Source organism: Chlorocebus sabaeus, chromosome 10 (genome assembly GCF_047675955.1).
Source record: "Chlorocebus sabaeus isolate Y175 chromosome 10, mChlSab1.0.hap1, whole genome shotgun sequence".
Classification (NCBI taxonomy): domain Eukaryota; kingdom Metazoa; phylum Chordata; class Mammalia; order Primates; family Cercopithecidae; genus Chlorocebus; species Chlorocebus sabaeus.
Window position 1 is genome coordinate 118,256,841 of NC_132913.1, and position 18,671 is coordinate 118,275,511.

At 42.4% G+C, this 18,671-nt stretch overlaps 1 protein-coding gene across 2 annotated transcripts in view; it reads left to right on the top strand.

The window, feature by feature from the left end:
* The first annotated feature begins 246 nt into the window (after window positions 1-246).
* Window positions 247-18,671, top strand: part of CAB39 (calcium binding protein 39) — a 107,595-nt gene continuing 89,170 nt past the window's right edge. Inside the window, exon 1 of one of the 2 annotated variants that reach the window (XM_007966597.3) lies at window positions 247-353. The gene's annotated coding sequence lies outside the window, so the exon portion shown is untranslated. Of the gene's footprint in view, window positions 354-409; window positions 926-18,671 lie in introns of those variants that run through there. The other variant, XM_038001400.2, reaches the window with a different exon arrangement.

Genomic DNA, 18,671 nt, shown 5'->3' on the forward strand with positions numbered 1-18,671 from the left:
GGCGAGGGGATCGGGGAGCGGCGCGGCCTGGGAGACACAGAACCTTCAGGCGCCGGGGCGGGGGCACAGACGAAGACTAAGGCGGCGCCGGGCCCCACAGCAGCAGCCGCAACCCAAGTGAACGCAGCAGCGCGGCGGCAGCCGCGGGAGCCCCTGGGCCGCCGTCCGCCCGCGCAGCCGCCGCTGCCGCCGCGGGAGCCCGTCGCTGGGAGCAGGAGCGGGCGGAAGACAACGGAGGGGCCGAGCGTCCGAGCCACGCCGCGGGGACCGAACGAGCAGCCCGAGGCGGCGGCGGCCGAGGACGGCGACGGCGACGACGCGGAGGCAGAGAAGGGAACGCCTGGCCCAGCCCCGTGAGTGACCCCCGGCCCGGCCCTGCTCGTGGTGCGGACGGCTGCCCGGCTTCCGCCTGCCCCGCCGGGCCCTCACCGGCCCCGGGGTTGCCTCCATTTTCTTGGGTGGCGGCGGCCCCGGCCCAGCTGGGCCCCGGAGCTAGCGGGAGCAGCCGGGCCCGGCCTGCCCTCTCCTCCCGGCTCGGCCCCAGCCCTCGCTGAGACGCTCACTTTGCCTTCGCCGGCGTGGGGCTCCCGGGGGCCTGCGGTCCAGGCGCTCCTGCCGCCCCCTCCGTGGTTCTCAGGCGGGGCTGGCGGCTCGGGGTGGTCCGGGCCGGAGTCGGGAGGGCGGGGAAGTGCGGGCCGGGTCAACTGTCACCGGCTGCACCCGGGCTCCGGCGCCTCGCTCCCGCCCCTGGTAAACTTCCTGTTGTCGGGAGGCAGATACCAGCGTTGTGATCAATTCAGGAAAATGCCTAACTGATTTCTGGTTAGGAATTGTGCGGTCGGAGCGGTCTCGAGTTCAGTGGAATCAGCCGGAGCGCAGACTGCGTGCAGGCGCCGTAGTCGACCCGCGCCTGAGGGATTCAAAGGTGAAGCGGGCCCCGGTCCCCTCCCCCGAGGAGCTTAGGCTCTGGTGTGGGAGATAAGACGAGTACACAAATAACTGCGATACCGGGAAGGAGGTGATAAGTCCTGTGAAAGAACGACAGAGTGCTGGAAGGGCACCCGGAAAAACCGAACCGATCACTTCTGCCTAGCAGAAACCTGGAAGGCGTCCTGGGCGGGGGGTGCTGAGCAGAGTCTTGAAGGCCTGATGGGATTTAGGAGAGGAGGGTTGCAGAAAAGATGTGTGGAAGGGGCAGCAAAAACGAGAAGACAAAGCCTGGAAATCATGGATAATTCCGTTTGTTGGCGTGGTGCAGGGGGCGGGGGGTATGGGACTAAAGAGGTATTTTGGGGCCAGATCCTTGAATGCTGTAGAGGAGCTATTTGAGCAGCATTCTAAGAGAAACTTAGAGCTCATTTCTCAGTGACTCATGAGCCCGGAAATGTAGGCTAGGGGATATTAAAGGCGCTCTTGTGAAAGAAGAGAGAAGGAGGCCCAGTCAGGAGTTGACATTCTGTGCCTTGAATATAATGCAGTTTCAGATCGATTTTGACAGCTTCCCAGATATTCAAGTAAATTCATGCCCAAGCTAAGCAAAGTACCTTTGCAGAAAGCTTCATTAGATGTAGGCTCTTAAGAGGTAATGAAAAGGTGTATATAAAATAAGCTCATCTGCACACAGAAGGTGTTTCTGTTTGTGCGTTCGCTAAAATGCGTAAAAACTTATCGCACTTTGTATTAGGCGTCTGTACTTTGGAATTACTAAGTTAAACCTATACGTTCTTTGAGGTGGCATTTGTGTAAAATAACAAATTGATGATTTTAAAAAAATAGTTACTAATAATCTGTAGAAAACCGGACGTAGACCTTTTTGTAGAAAGGTAAAACTTTGTTTTTATTTTTATTTTATTGCGAGATCTTTATAGTAGAGCCAGAAGGGAAAGTGTTTAGCTTTATTTTGTAGTTTCTTCAAATTGCTAGGAAGTAATTAGCAGCTGTATTTGAAATCTAGAATATACAATCTGTGAAAGCAGCTTAGGGTCTAAGTTTTGTAAGCATGCACTTGTTTGCGTGTATGACAAGTGAATGCCACCTTTTTGCAGTTTAAAAATTTTCTACATTTCAAAATAATACATGATCTTTGTCAAAGCTTGCGAAATTCAGGGAGTACTAGAAAATCTTTATAACATTTTCTATAATCTTACCACTTAGATTTGGTTACTGTTAACATTTTCGCGTATTTTCTTTCCAGTCTTTTTCTGTGTATTTTTTCTCTGCATAATGAAGTATATTGTATGCATATGTATACACACACATATCCCTAAGCTTTTCTTATCATTAAATATCTTTAGATAAAAAATTTTTACTCAGCAATGGAAATCTTTTAAGTGTGTTATGTTTTCCTGACAAGGTTGTATTATTTACCTCAGATGAAATGCAGTAGTTACGCTTAATAACTACTAGTGTGGACAGAACTTTTTCTAAAAGCTTCTTGTTTGAAGTACATTTATTGCTTTCTCTGTAAGACTTGGATCCTCTTGCTTGTTGAATAAAGTTTTTATTGGCAGGATGTGTGTTGTCATGAGGTATGGAAGAGGAAGAAAGCACACAGATCTCTGCTATAGGGGTGAATGGACTTCTAAAAGGATGCTGTCAAAAGATTACGATCATGGCTGGTATACCATCCCCCACAGACGGCGATGCAGTGTCCCTTCCCACCCCCCACTTCGCTCCTGAAAAATAGTCTCTACACTAGGGCCATCCATATAGGGTAACTATTTTTTGACCATGATAACACGAAGATTCAGGCTGGATATCAGCATAGAATATTTCATGAAATGGTTTGCTACTATAACAAATGGATGGTATTTGCTTTCTTGGTTTTGGTTTTTGAGACAGGTTCTCTGTTGCTCAGGCTGAAGTGCAGTGGTGCGAACACGGCTCACTGCAACCTCAACCTCCTAGGCTCAAGCCATCCTCCAACTTCAGCCTCCCGTAGATGGGACCACAGGCTTGTACCATCACATCCGGCTAATTTTTGTATTTTTATAGAGACTGGATCTTGCCATGTTGCCCAGACTGGTCTTGAACTGCTGGGCTCAAGTAATCCTCTCCCAAAGTGCACGGATTACGGGTGTGAGCGTCCAAGCCGGCCTGAATATTTGTATTGTAATTTCAAGGCAGCTTACTTCCCTTCATTAACATTTTCTACTTCAGGTTCTTGTACTAAGTCAGTTTTTTCCCATGTATTTTGCATTCTAAGGTGTATTAATAAGATCTCTGTTTCTGTTTCATCACGTATAAAGTGAGATGCTGAGTAAGGCTCTGTACGTTTCCTAAAGTTAATATAGAAAAACTGCCAATAAAGTCCAGTGTAAGTATAGGGTTTGGTAACTTGATTTTTTTTGAATATTTGTATATTGCAAATGTGTATGCCACACAGGGTCTTTATTATCTTGGAATATTTACTAAAGTGTTCTGTTTTGATCAACTTTTGTGGGATTATAGATTTCTTTAGTTACTGCCATACTTTCCCAAGAGCCTTTTTTCCAGATTGATGACTAATCACTCACAGTTTTGCCATCTGCCATGAAAATGCACAAATCCAACTTCCCCAACCCCACCCCCAGCCCCCAAAATAAAATTGAATAGTGGGATGGAATTTCGTTTTAGGTATTGTCTTTTGGTTACGTTTCTGGCATTGTTTCTATTCCAGGTCTATTTTATTTTTTAATTTAAAAAAATGTTTTAATTAAAAGAGATGGGGTCTTGTTCTGTTGCCCAGGCTGGTCTTGAACTCCTGGTCTTATGCCATCCTCCTGCCCCAGCCTCCCAAAGCACTGGGATTATAGGCGTGAGCCACCACACCGACCTCCAGCCCTATTTTTAAAGTTCAGGGCGAGGGGTGTAGCTTACTCCTATAATCTCAATGCTTTGGGAGGCCAAGGTGGGAGGATTGCTTGAGCCCAAGAGGTGGAGGCTGACCTGAGCAACATAGCAAGACCCCATATCTACAAAAATGAAAAAATTAGCTGGGCATGGTGGTGTGTGTGCCTGTTGTCTTAGCTACTCAAGAGGCTGAGGCAGGAGGGATTGCCTGAGTCTGGGAATTTGCAGCCTCAGTGCACTATGATCATGGCATTCCAGCTTGGGTGACAGAGTGATATCCCATCTTAAAAGACATATACATAAAATAAAAATAATAAAAATAAAAATTCATTTTCCTCTTTTTCTTTTCTTTTTTTTTTTTTTTTGAGACAGAGTCTCGCTTTGTCACCCAGGCTAGAGTACAGTGGCCGGATCTCAGCTCACTGCAAGCTCCGCCTCCCAGGTTCACGCCATTTCTCCTGCCTCAGCCTCCCACGTAGCTGGGACTACAGGCGCCTGCCACCTCGCCCGGCTAGTTTTTTGTATTTTTAGTAGAGACGGCGTTTCACCATGTTAGCCAGGATGGTCTCGATCTCCTGACCTTGTGATCCGCCCGTCTCGGCCTCCCAAAGTGCTGGGATTACAGGCTTGAGCCACCGCGCCCGTCCCATTTTCCTCTTTTTCATTGCTCCTTTTAATTGGGCATTTGGTTTTATGAATGTCTTTACATGTTACAGAAATGGGACTGTGGAAGGTGGATTAATATGGATAACAGAAAAACTTTGGTAGACATTTTTTTGTACACACTTTGTTGTGTGATAAAATTGTGTGAAAAAAGATCAAATCTCCTAATCTCTGGGTTAAATTACTTGTGACTTGTTATTACTGAGGTGTAAAGATCTGGCATTATTATGAAGTCAAGTAATCTAAAATTGCGTAGCGATTTAGTCATCAGTATCTTTTGGCTATTGTGAGAAGACTTGTATTAGAGCCTTCTTTAATTACAGATGGAATTGAACTGTGTGAGAGTTCTTACATTATGTGCTCTTACTGACTCTCTGACCAGATCCCAACCACTTTTTTAAAAATTCTCCTGCAAGGGAGTCTTGCAGTGAGAAAGAGAGACTGTCCTCAACTCCCCTAATCTCTACAGTCCAGAATATGGGGGCAGAGTAAAGTGAAGCAAATATTTCTGCCATCACCATTTGTAGAGTAGACCAGTCTGTGAATAAAATGATCAGTGTTCTGCCTGTTTCTCAGGCCCTCCAAGGATTATGAGAAGAGTTACTGCGGACCTAGGTGGCAGATCATAGACTGGTGGTGATGAAATCAGGTTAACAGCTTGTTGCCATCTGCATTTTTGGCGGGTGGGGTGCGTTTTAGTCCTTCATTGTGCCATTTCTGTTTCACTGAGCTTCCCAGTCCCACAGTGCTTTTAACTTTTAAAACAGAAGGGGTGAGGGGACAGCAGAATTGTGGTTTATAGCAGCTGTGATGTCAAGCCTGCAGAGGAAGGGAGAATGGCATGCAGAGAATTGCAAGAGGTCATTCGGGTGTGAAGTGGCTCCAAAGGAGGGAGGTAAATCCTGCCTTGGCCATTTATGTTGACCATAACCAGTGCATACCTATTTGTATGATCTTTAATAGCTTTTGTCTTGGTACTCAGAATATAGTGTTTTAAGTTATAGATTGTGTTTGCTTGTTCGTGTGTGTGTGTTCATATGCATATTTTCAAAGATGGAGAAAATCTAGCCATTATTTAGTGGCAGTTTGGTTTTATATGGTAATTATTCTTTGGGAGCATTATCTAGCAAAAATTGTTGAGGACCAAGAAAGTACGATACTGTTAAAAAAAATCACACACTTTATTTTGGTAATATGTTTGAGAAACAGAACATACATTGTGTAGCTTTATCTTAATTAAGTTCCTACTTTGACCTTGTCTAATGAACTGTAACTTGCTCTTTACAGGGTACGGACTGTTAACATGTTAGTCACTGTTGCCTCCCTTCACAGTAGATTATATGTCAGCTGTATTGAGGCACTAGGAAGAAATACTTGAACAGGTTTCTGTTTACATGTCTGTAGTTAAGGCCCACTCTTAGATTTATAGAATTTGGAGAGGCAGTGTTAGCTAGTGGTTAAAAGCACAGGTGCAGCCAGACTGCCTAGATTTTGAACCCTCATTCCTCTGCTGTGGGCTCTATAACCTTAAGTTCCTTCTGTCTAGCTTGAATTCCTTGAATGGTAATAATAGACAATATCTGAGAGGGTTGGAGGACGATTAAATGAGTTGCTACATCTGATGTGCTGCCATATATCAGATGCCTAGACATAAGTTGTGTGATGCCGAGGATAGGCTTTTCCAGGTGGGAGAAACTTTAGAACTTCAGAGACAACCTGGGCAGAATGGTTCTTTCTGCAGGTGGGAACACTGAGGCCCACCATAACTAGAGCAGAGTTTGGTTCACTTTGAGCGGTAACAGGTGTAGCTTTCTGCAAAGTGAAGTCTCTTTCCTAGGGTTGTATGGCCTGTTAGCCACAGGACTGAATCTGGAGCCTGGTTTTCTTCATTCTTTGTCCAGTTTACTTGAATTAAGTATCATACTTTATGCAATAATGTCTCCTTTTGAATCTTTTCACTAACATTTACAAAGGTTGTATTCAAAATATATTAAATGCTCTTTGTCATATAATTCTTTTTTAAGGTTTAATATACTAATATTCATAATATTTGTGATGTAGCTGGCAAATCATTTGGGAGGGGTGTATGAAGTTAAAAGTTGAAATAGGCAAAGAATCAAGGGAAATTAACAAAAATTAGTTAGCTTGGGGGAACAAATTACCATTTAGGTACACTAAATGTTGGGCAAACCTCTTAGGTAGTATTGTCCCCAACATCATTATTGATGGGAAACCAAAGTGAGGGGTTTGTCCAGGATAACACAGACATTGCACAGTTGAGCCAGAATTTGAACTCAGGTCTGCCTCACTTCAAAATATGTGCTCCCTGAAATAGGGTATGACTCCCTCATATGAAATCATTTTATTTTCCTTGCTGAGCAGTTTTGAATTAGTATTTTAGAATGAAGGTTTATAAATAGATCCTAATTTGGATTTTAATAGATTTCCAAGCAGTAACCACATGTTATAATCTAAAAGAGATGGTTTATTACAGATGCTTTAGTTGTATAGTCATAATTTGATTAGTGGCTTATAGTTTAGTTAGGCCAGTAGATAGTATTTAATTTCCACATTATTCTTGTAGAGAAGATGGGAGGCCTGTGTTACAGTGGGAAACACAGAAGCCTGGGAATCAAAAGCTCTGGGCTGGGTCCTGACTCTGTGACTAATTATGTTGTCACTCTGGACAAGTAACTCCATCTCTCTGGGCTTCAGTCATCCCATTATTACACCAAGGGTCCCAGATTGAAAACCCCTCAAGTTCTCTTGCCCTTATTTTCAGTGATTTGTATGTAGGCTTCTGACTTGCCTTTTTCTCCTGCACTGGTTCCCTCCCCTTTTGCTGGTGGTCTTACAGTCTGTCTGAGTACTTCATGGCATGTGACTGTGCTTTAACCTTTTTTCTCCCAGTTGGTCAGATGCCTAGTGTTATTTCATAGTACTGAAGTTCTCTGCTTAGGGTAAAGAGAGTAACATCAAAATGTGTATTTTCAAATTTTCTACCTTTGTGCTTATGAATAAGTAGTTGTAGAACTAAATGTTTTATGTTTGTAAAGTACAAGCTTAATAAGTCAGGCTATTTATTAACAAATCCTCAAGGCTCACATCAGTTTTGTTGTCACAACTGTGTTGTAAAGTTCTGCGAGCTGTTTGTTTTAGGGGAAGGAAAGGTGTTAACCGAAGGCAGTGAGAGTGGGAAAGAAAGGACCAAAAATGTGGAATCAAATTTGGGGATGTAAAGAACATGCTTTGGCTGTAGTTGGTATTAATCCCCTACCTATGTAAAAGTGGCATCCTGGCTTAGATCACAGGGTTCTTTGCAGCTCGGGATTCTGTCACTGGTAAGACATAAAGGTGATATTCACCACCCATTAGCATTCATAATTCCTCAAATGTCTGTTATTTATTTGGTCCACAAGTAGTTTGTTTTTTTCCTCGGGACGGAGTCTCACTCTGTTGCCCAGGCTGGAGTACAGTGGCGTGATCTCGGCTCACTGCAGCCTCCGCCTCCCAGGTTCAAGTGATTCTCCCACCTCAACTTCCCGAGTAGCTGGGATTGCAGGTGTGCACCACCATGCACAGCTAATTTTAGACGGGGTGTCATCATCTTGGCCAGGCTGGTCTCAAACTCCTGACCTTGTGATCCGCCTACCTCTGCCTCCCAAAGTGCTGGGATTACAGGCGTGAGCCACCGCACCAGGCTTAAGCAGTTTTTAATGCCCCTTGTGCTAGGTAGTGTTCTAAAGACCGGGCCTCAAGGAGCTCTCGGTAAACAAGTTTTTTCCTGCTTTGATGGCATGTGATCAGCCAGCCAGTTCATTTACTTTTGAATTCTATAGCAGGGAGACAGAAACTCAGGCTGTTAACATGACCCATGTAGATACTCTTTTGGCTTCCATCTCTCTAGTTACAGTATGGTTTCATCGCTGTTCAGCATTGGTGAGTTACAGGTTTTTCATATGTATATAAGTTTCATGTCTCTAGATTGTAATTTATTTGAATAGAGGTTTTTTGTTTTTTACCTTTTAAAATTTATCTTCTCTTCCCTTTTCCCCACCTCATGTTTTCAGAGTATAGTAATACGTTCTTTCTATAAATACTAAATGATACAGCTATGTGGTAGTATGATAAAACATTTTTTTTTTTTTGAGAAGGATTCTTGCTCTGTCGCCCAGGCTCAAGTGCAGTGGCGCGATCTCGGCTCACTGCAACCTCCACCTCCCGGGTTTACGCCGTTCTCCTGCCTCAGTCTGCCGAGTAGCTGGGACTACAGGCACCCACCACCACACCTGGCTAATTTTTTTGTATTTTTAGTAGAGTCAGGGTTTCACCATGTTAGCCAGGATAGAGTATGAGAAAACTTTGGTAGTCAGCATGGTGGCTCATGCCTGTAATCCCAGCACTTTGGGAGGCCAAGATGGGCAGATCACTTAAGGTCAGGAGTTCAAGACCTGCCTGGCCAACATGGCGAAACCCTGTCTCTACTAAAAATACAAAAATTAGCCTGGCATGGTGTCAGGTGCCTGTAATCCCAGCTACTTAGAAGGCTGAGGCGGGAGAATTGCTTGAGCCCTGGGGGTGGAGGTTGCAGTGAGCCAGGATCCTGCCACTGCACTCCAGCCTGGGCAACAAGGAAACTCCATCTCAAGAAAAAAGAAAAAGAAAATTTGCTTAGCAGAGATGAAATACTTAACCAAAGTACAGTTTTTTTCTGTTTATCTTTTTATTTCAGCTATATTTGTGCTTATTTGAAAGTGATTTACATACTATGATAATTGAAGGTTATGAGGATCCCCTTTTCCCAGATAAGTTCCACATAAAGCCGTGTTTCCCAAATTGTGTTTTGTAGAATGCCAGTCTTATGAGAGATTGTTTATAGGAGAGCTTCCAGGGTGAGATTTTAACTTGGGAGAACACTGGGTTAAACGTAGTTAAACAGATTTTTATTTTTGATGGTGATTGTGTTACTGTTTTTCTGCAGAGCTTGTCAGAGTTTTTAGTAGTGTGTATTGGCAAGTTGAGAAATACTGCAGCTTATATTTCCTTCCTTCAAGTGTATTTGGTCGAAAGAACACCCCCTCCCCCCAGGAAATACCCACAAACATCATGAAGAAAGGTTCTACTGGAACAGTTTGAGAAACCCTCTTATTTGCATACTTATTAGTATGGCATTCAAAGCATTTACTTGCTAATTGGGATGATGATTTTTTATCAGTTGAAATTCAACAAGATTGTAGTGGCTTTCCAAGCCTTTTTTTTTTTTTTTTTCCAGCCTGCAGTGAGAAATTATATTTTTGATCAGTGACCCAAGACATATACACACACTCTCAAAACTGAAAAAGAAATTTCATGAAACAGTACTTAGGTCTTACTACATATAATGCATTCTGATATTTTCTGTTTTATTTCTTAATGCTTTTTATGAACTACGAAAATAATTCAGCATGCAATTTGAGAGACACTACAAGGTTACATGAATTTATAAACTTACGTTAGAGTGAAAATATACGATACAAACTTTCGTTTTTCTATTTAAAAAATATGTTTTGTAGAGATGGGATCTCACTATATTGCCCAGGCTGGCCTTAAACTCCTGGGCTGAAGCGATCCTCCTGCACCAGCATCCCAGAATGCTGGGATTACAGGCATGAGCCACCTTGCCCAGCTCCAAACTGTTGTATAAGTGAGAAAACTAAAGCTCAGTGTAGAAATGAGATGCGAGGGGCTCTGGCCATTGTGGATTTAAATCCTGGTTGTGTGTTGTTGGGCAGGGTGTTTAATGCCTGTTCTTCCTCAGCTTTCTCATTTGTAACAGAGCAATAATAGAACCTATACATAAAGTAGCTGTGAGGATTCAGTAAGAATGCCATGCATAGTGTGTCTGCTAGTGTGCTCTAAGTGCCCAATACATTTTAGCTTTTATGATGGTTGAAGTCTCACATTCTTTCTGCTGTACTATACGTACTTTGAAAACTATTTTAAGACTGTGGAAGTGTTTAAGTAACCTCCAAGTAAAGCTAGACTCTTGATCTCTAGTTGGATGTATCATTTGTTGTGATCTCAGCCCTCTGAAATAGTAAGTTTTAAAAATAGCAAAAAGGAGCCACTTAAAGTTGTTTTGTATTGGTTGCAAGTGGACTCTTGGTTGCCGAGCTTTATAGTATATTATTGTATAGTTTTAAAACTGTTCTTTTTTAACTTTCTTAATTTTTAGTTTTGTTAAAGAAAAGAATGAATACTTTAGCGGCTATTCAAGCTGTTTTTTTTATTCTTTATAAGCTTGTAATTAAATACAAATATATCGATACCTGTAACCTATTAATTTAGCTTTCTTGTAGTTTTAATTCATTAAAATTAAAAAGTTACTGTTTCCTGTTTTATCCACGTTTCTGCAGGTATAGTGAGTTTGCCCATTCTCAATGTATTATATTGCCTTTGGGGGTTTAGTTTTGTGTCCTGGCCTAAGAAAAGGGACATTTACAGGGGATTTACAATAGTTGGAGCCTGATTTCCCATTATCTTTTTTTTTTTTTTTCCTTTCTGGTTTAGACACTTTATTTTCATTTTTCTGCTTTGGGCTTCCTGAACCCCCCCCCCCCCCCCACTTAAATTTTAAGGTTGAACCTCCCCCAAAAACAGGAAGACAAGCAAGTCTCTGATTCAACATTCTTGGAGGAGTAAGTTTTACTCTCCAAAGCCACATCACAGAAATCCTGCTGCCCCTTCTGCAGCAGGTGTGTCCTCATCTGTACATTCCTGCAGTGTGTTGTCTTTGAGTTGATCCTCCAGTTGTCTCACCTCCCAGACCCTTCGCCTCCTTTTAGTGCCCCACCCCACACTGTCCTTGGAGAGCCGCACTATCACTGGGGCACCCAGAACCCCCTGCCTGCTGATTGGGCTTTGGTTGGGTCTGGCCAGTAGAAGCACTGGGCAGGAGATTAGAGGGTAGGAAGAAAAAGAACTCAGCGTATGTCTTGCCCTGCCCTGTTCGTGCCCTCGTGGCATTGTTTGGCCAGGGGTTCCCATTATCTTAAACATAGCTCGCTACTTCGTATATTAATGGCATTACTGAGGCATTTGAGTTTTCTAGCCATGGATTGTTTCTCAGTTTGTTTATTTTATCCTCCAGTTTGTCTTCAGTGTGACCTGAAGTTGCTGAAATAAGAGGTTCCAATCAGCATCACCACCACATACCAATTCAGTATGAAAATAACATAGAGGGCCTGGTGGTGTGGCTCACACCTTAATTCCAGCACTTTGGGAGGCTGACGTGGGTGGATCCCTTGGGGCTTTTAGGAGTTTGAGACCAGCCTGGGCAAAACGGTGAAACACTGTCTCTACTAAAAATACAAAAATTAGCTGAGTGTGGTGACGCACACCTGTAATCCCAGCTACTTGGGAGGCTGAGGCATGAGAATCGCTTGAACCTGGGAGGTGGAGGTTGCAGTGAGCCGAGATTGCACCACTGCACTCCAGCCTGGGTGACAGACCGAGACTGTCTCCAAAAAAAAAAAAAAAAAGGAAAAAATAACATAAAGGCATACAGATTTTCTACTTGTGTGAACAGGAGGAATGTGATAAAAAGAATAAATAATTGCTAACATAGTACATGTATGTTAGCTGCTGATAAATTGTTTAAGACCTCTGTGAATAGTTTACCTCGTTTAATCTTTTAATAGCCCTTTTTAATATCAAATTTTGTCCTCATACTTTTAGGTGGGTAATGGAGAGAAACAAACAAATTATGTAATTGGCCTGAAGTTATACATGTAGAAAGTGGTCCTAGATTTGAAACCCAGGTCACAGAGCTTGAACTTGCAACCTACTATGCTGCCTCTACCGCAGGATACTGGAATGTAGCATCATCCTGGAACGTAGGACATTTCTGATACAGAAACAGATGAGATCAAGTCTCCTGGTCAGGATGTTTGATGTCTCAGGACACAGAGAACTTTCATTTCTCATGACTGAGTTGCTGTCAATGATCTTTGAGGAGTTGTGATGAAATGGAGCCATGCAAGAAAATTAGGAAAGTTAAAAGTACGATTTTTCCATAAAAGGAAAAGATGGAATCTACAAATCATGAGACTGCGCTTGGTGTTGATTGCCAGAGTCCGAGCTATGTGTTGATTTCTAGAAGCTCCCATCCATTTATTAACTATTTCCTTTTTTAGTAGGATTCTATTAAATGTCTTAGATAAGGATGGGGCAGGATAGGATTGCTGAAAGAATGCATGGTTCTTCCATATTTGAGATTATCTGAAAATATTAAATCGTACAGTTTAAATTGGAATATTTTTCTAGGACTTAAAGTCATTTTGATGTTTTTGCTTTTTAATTTAATTAATTTTTTTTTAGATGGAGTCTCTCTCTGTTACTTGGGCTGGAATGCAGTGGCACGATCTTGGCTCACTGCAACCTCTGCCTCCTGGATTCAAGTGATTCTCGTGCCTCAGCCTCCTGAGTAGCTGGGATTACAGGTGGCCAGGCTGGTCTCGAACTCCTGGCCTCAAGTGAGCTGCCCACCTTGGACTCCCAAAGTGCTGGGATTACAGGCATGAGCCACTGCGCCTGGCCTCATTTTGATGTCTTTATAGGATCCTTTTACTTGTGTTCATTATAGCTATCTAATATGCTTTGGGGGAGTCTCATGGCACATTAGTCACAGGTATGGTGGCCTGCACCCCTATGCCTTAACCTTCCCATGTAGGCAGGAAGGAACTAGGAACTGTTAGTATCTTCCAGTGTGTAAACACAGCAAAGTAAATACTTTCTGTTTTTATATTGTTAAAATAATCCATTTCTGTTCTTGAAGATCGTTGCTAACCTATTCGTTTACTCAGAAGCTAGTCTTGGTCTTGTTCACATAGTGATTGGAAACTGAGTTGATGGAAAGAGGGCATTGCCCCTTCCCCACAGAAGCTGAAAGGGAGGGGCAGGGAATGTTTTTTCTTTTTTAGTCTTACAGAAGGTCCCCAACTTTTTAAACATAGTGAAAGGAAGACAGAAGGAATCAGTGTGCTTAGCATACGAGATTGTATGCTGATGCCCTTCAGGTGTTTGAAAAGGTCAAAAGACTGTCTTTTATGGAGGCTTTTGTTATTGAGAAGAGGAAGGAATAATACGAAATACAGAGAGGGAAGAGGAACAAGACAGGAGTATATCCAGAAGAAAGTGACCAAGTAACCATAGACACTGGGTCTAAATTTGTGTGTCATACACAACTTTGAAAGAGCTAATAATGAAGATGGAACTGATTGCTTTTCAGAATTGTCTTAAGAAGTAGAGCACTTGAATAGATTGTTAACCATATTTAATAATATATGTAAATATTTAAATATATATAAATTGGAAGAGGGCAAGCCTTCCTCATGGGAGCTAAAAGGGAGGGGTGGGGGATATTTTAAATGTATGTGAATATTTAAATATGTATGTATTTAAGAAGTAGAGCACTTGAATAGATTGTTAACTATATGTGTGTGTGTGCATGTGTGTGTGTATATATATTTTTTTTTCTTTTTTCTTTTTTTTTTTTTTTTTTTTTTTTGCGACAGTGTCTCGCTCTATCACCCAGGCTGGAGTGCAGTGGTGCAGTCTTGGCTCACTGTAGCCTCAACCTGGGCTTGAGTGATCCTCCTACCTCAGCCTCCTGAGTGACTGGGACTACAGGTGTGCACCACCATGCCCAGATAATTTTTTTGTATTTTTTGTGGAGATGGGGTTTCATTATGTTGCCCAGGCTGGTCTAGAACTGGGCGCCAGTGATCCATTTGCCTTGGCCTCCCTAAGTGGCCAAGTGCTGGGATTACAGGTGTAAGCACTGTGCCTGGCCTTAACTTATGGAATATATTAAATATATATTAAAGGTTGTAGCCTCCCAACCAGATAGGGGAAGGAGTACTCCAGACCCAGTTAGCATAGAAATTATATACTCTTATATAAATGATATACCTAACATATATACCTGTGTAGAAATTATATGTTCTCTTAAAAGTTTCAAAAAATATAAACTAGATTTATTCTAGATCCTAGGATACCAAAAGATACCAAATTCATGTTACAAAACTAGCCTAGGCCAGGTGCGGTGGCTCATGCCTGGAATCCCAGCACTTTGGGAGGCCGAGGCAGGAAGATCACCTGAGGTCAGGAGTTCAAGACCAGCCTAGCCAACATGGTAAAACCCAGTCTCTACTAAAAATGCAAAAGTTAGCTGGGTGTGGTGGCATGTGCCTATGGTCCCAGCTACTTGGGGGCTGAGACAGGAGAATTGCTTGAACCTGGCGGGGGAGGTTGCAGTGAGCTGAGATTACACCACTGCACTCCAGGCTGGGCGACAGAACAAGACAAATAAAAACTAGCCTAAACTCTTAAAAACCTAATCAAATATAAAATATAAGAACAACAACCTGATAAGACATTACAAAGGACGAAAATTGTATTCCAATTTATCTTTTTTTTTTTTCTGCTCACTGCAGCTCTTCCGCCCAAGCTCAAGTGATTCTCCAGCCTCAGTCTCCCGAGTAGCCGGGGTTACAGGGGTGAGCCACCACTCCCAGCTAATTTTTGTAGAAATGGTGTTTTGCCATGTTGAAAGTGCTGGGATTACAGGCGTGAGCCACTGCACCCTGTCCCAGTTTATCTTTTATATGTGTTTTTGAGACAGGGTTTTGCTTTATCACCCATTCTGGAGTACAGTGGCGCAGTCCTAGTTTACTGTAGCCCGGAACCCCTAGGCCTAAGCAATCCTCCTGCCTTGGCCTCCTGAGTAGCTAGGACTACAGGCATGTGCCACCACACCCAGCTATAATTTTTTAAACTTTTTGTGGAGACGGGATCTCATTTTGTCTCCTAGATTGGTCTCCAACTCCTGGGCTCAAGCAATCCTCCTGCCTTGGCCTCCCAAAGTGGTAGAATGACAAGCATGAACCATTGCACCTGGCCCCAGTTTCACTTACAGAAACAATGAACATTCTAAGTAAAACACCAGCAAAACTAATTAAATATGAAATTGTTAAAGACAAAACCTGGTATTTACTATGTGCCAAGTAAGTGTTTTAAGCACTAACATGATCTCAGTTAATCCCTGCAGCTTTGAGATTACTATGCTTATTTTACACATTATGAAATATAGGCCAAAAGGTTAAATAGTCTGCTCAAAGATAAGTTGCAAATAAGACACAGAGCCTGATTTTGAACCTTGGGAGGTTTGCACCAGCTAGTATTTAACCTCTGGCTATATTGTCCCAATATGTGCCAGGATAGCAATGTTAAACAGTTCTTCTTGTTTTATGAACTCTTGAAATCAGAAAACAAAACAAGGATGCCCAGTAACACTGATGTTTGATAATATCTTGGCCGGGCACGGTGGCTCAAGCCTATAATCCCAGCACTTTGGGAGGCCGAGATGGGCGGATCACAAGGTCAGGAGATCGAGACCATCCTGGCTAACACGGTGAAACCCCGTCTCTACTAAAAAAAAAATACAAAAAAAACTAGCTGGGCGAGGTGGCGGTCGCCTGTAGTCCCAGCTACACGGGAGGCTGAGGCAGGAGAATGGCGTAAACCCAGGAGATGGAGCTTGCAGTGAGTTGAGATCTGGCCACTGCACTCCAGCCTGGGCGACAGAGCAAGACTCCGTCTCAAAAAAAAAAAAAAAAAAAAAAAGAATACATCAAATAAAAGACTTAACTATTGGAAAAAATGGTGGAATATAGCAGTATTTGCAGATGGTCACAATTTTAAACCTGGGAAAACCAAGAGAATCAAATCAAGAGTTAAAAATAAGAGTTTAGTGCCTGGTGTGTTGGCTCATGTCTTTAATCCCAGCACTTTGGGAGGCCGAGGCGGGTGTATCACCTGATGTCAGGAGTTCGAGACCAGCCTGGCTAACGTGGTGAAACCCCGTTTCCACTAAAAATACAAAAAATTAGCCGGGCGTGGTGGCGTGTGCCTGTAATCCAAGCTATTCAGGAGGCTGAGGCAGGAGAATGGCTTGAACCCGGGAGGTGGAGGTTGCAGTGAGCCGAGATCTCCAACTTGGGCAACAAGAGCAAAACTGTCTAAAAAAGAAAAAAAAAAAAGTTTAATAAGGTGGTTTTATAACACATAAAGATATTTAGTAATTGGTACCATTTGGTTATGAAAAATCTTGACCAAAAACCTCATTCATTATAGCAATAAAAGAATGAAATGCCCAAGGTGAGGGAATCTATAAATATTTGAGATTTTTACAAGAAAAGTATAAATTTAATTAAGTGAAAAAAGACTTAAATAAGAACAAATGAGAAATTTTTTCCAAGTTGAATCAGTGTAGTATTGGCCAGATAATACTGTCAGATCTTTTAAGAAGTTGACTTACGGAACACAGTAAAAGATACATACGAGCCTACTACATAAGCAACCTCACACATTAGTGGAGAAAAATAAAGGATTATTTAGAAAAAATTTTTTCTTATAGTTTTTGAGGCAGAATCTTGCTCTGTCACCCAGGCTAGAGTTTCGGTGGTGCGATCACGGTTCACTTCAGCCTCTACTTCCTGGGCTCAAGTGATCTCCCACCTCAGCCTCCCGAGTAGCTGGGACTACAGGTGCACGCCACCACACTCGGTTAATTTTTGTAGTTTTTGCAGGTTTCACCATGTTGCCCAGGCTAGAGCAAAACATTTTTAAATGTTTGGTTATTCTTTGGGAAAATCAATTGTGATAATTAAGGTACCCTTTATATGAAAATATATCAGATGGGAGAATGTATAAAAACCATACATTAGAAGAAAACTTTTTGTTGTTTGAGACCAAGTCTTGCGCTTGTCCCCCAGGCTGGAGTGCAGTGGCGTGATCTTGGCTCACTGCAACCTCCGCCTCCCAGGTTCAAGTGATCTTTTGCCTCAGCCTCCCGAGTAGCTGGGATTACAGGCACCTGCCACCACCGCCAGCTAATTTTTGTGTTTTTAGTAAAGACGGGGTTTCGCCACGCTGGTCTTGAACTCCTGACTTCAGGTGATCCACCCACCTCAACCTCCCAGCGTGCTGGGATTACAGGCATGAGCTTCTGGCCAAGAAAACTTATGTGAATATCAATTGGAGGAAAAAGCAGGCTTATTTTCATTGCTGTCGAGTGACAGAAGAAAAGAACTAAGAAAAATGCGTGAAAATTTATGCAATGATGGCCAAAGTGTTGACATTTACCTCAGTATAGTAAAAGCTTATATAAACTGATAACTGTCATTTATTAGTAAACTCCTTTTATGTTTCAAATGCTGCCCTAGGCATTTTATTCATGTTAAAATTTTATAACTAATTGAGATACAGAAGGTCAGTGTTTTATCCCCAGATTTTCGTTCACACCGCTACTAAACAGCAGAGCTGGGATTTAAACTGGGGTCTGATAAGAGATGGTCTTAATCCTTAAAGCATGCTGCCTTTCAAGTAAGTTAAAAGCTAAAACACTGGACAAGTGAACAGCCAGATCAGATAGTGGCTAAATAAAGTAAATGTAAGTAAAACAATGGGCGGTGCTGTTAGAGATTTTAACAAGTAGTAATGCTTAATGCAAGTAGGGTTGCATTGAGATGCATAAGGCAAGATGATCTCATATACTGCTGGTAGGGCCTTTCTGGGCAAGAGTTTGGTCCGGGATATAGCCAGATTGTTAAGATACTCATGTAAATAAACCAGGAAAAAATAAAATTCCTTTTTCATTCTTACTACAAGTGATCTTCAGTGTCTTAAAAAATCTAGCTGTTTTATTGATGATGGTGGTGGTTGCTTAACTCTGAATATACTGAAAACTATTGGATTTTATGCTTCAAAATACTTTTTTTGAGACAAAGTCTCACTCTGTCACCGAGGCTGTGAGTACAGTAATGTGATCATAGCTCACTGTAGCCTCAAACTTCAGGGCTCAAGTAATCGTCTCTCCTCAGCTTTTCAAGTAGCTAGGGCTACAGACGAGCACCTCCACACCTAATTTTTAAATTTCTTGTAGAGACAGGGTCTTGCTATGTTGCCCAGCCTAGTCTTGAATGGGTCTCAGGCAATTCTCCTGCCTAGGCCTCCCAAAGTGCTGAGATTATGATGTGAGCCACCATGCCCAGCTGAATTGTATGCTTTAAATAGGTAAATTGTATGGTGTATGAATTTTATCTCAATAAAGCCAATATTTAAAATACCTAGCTATT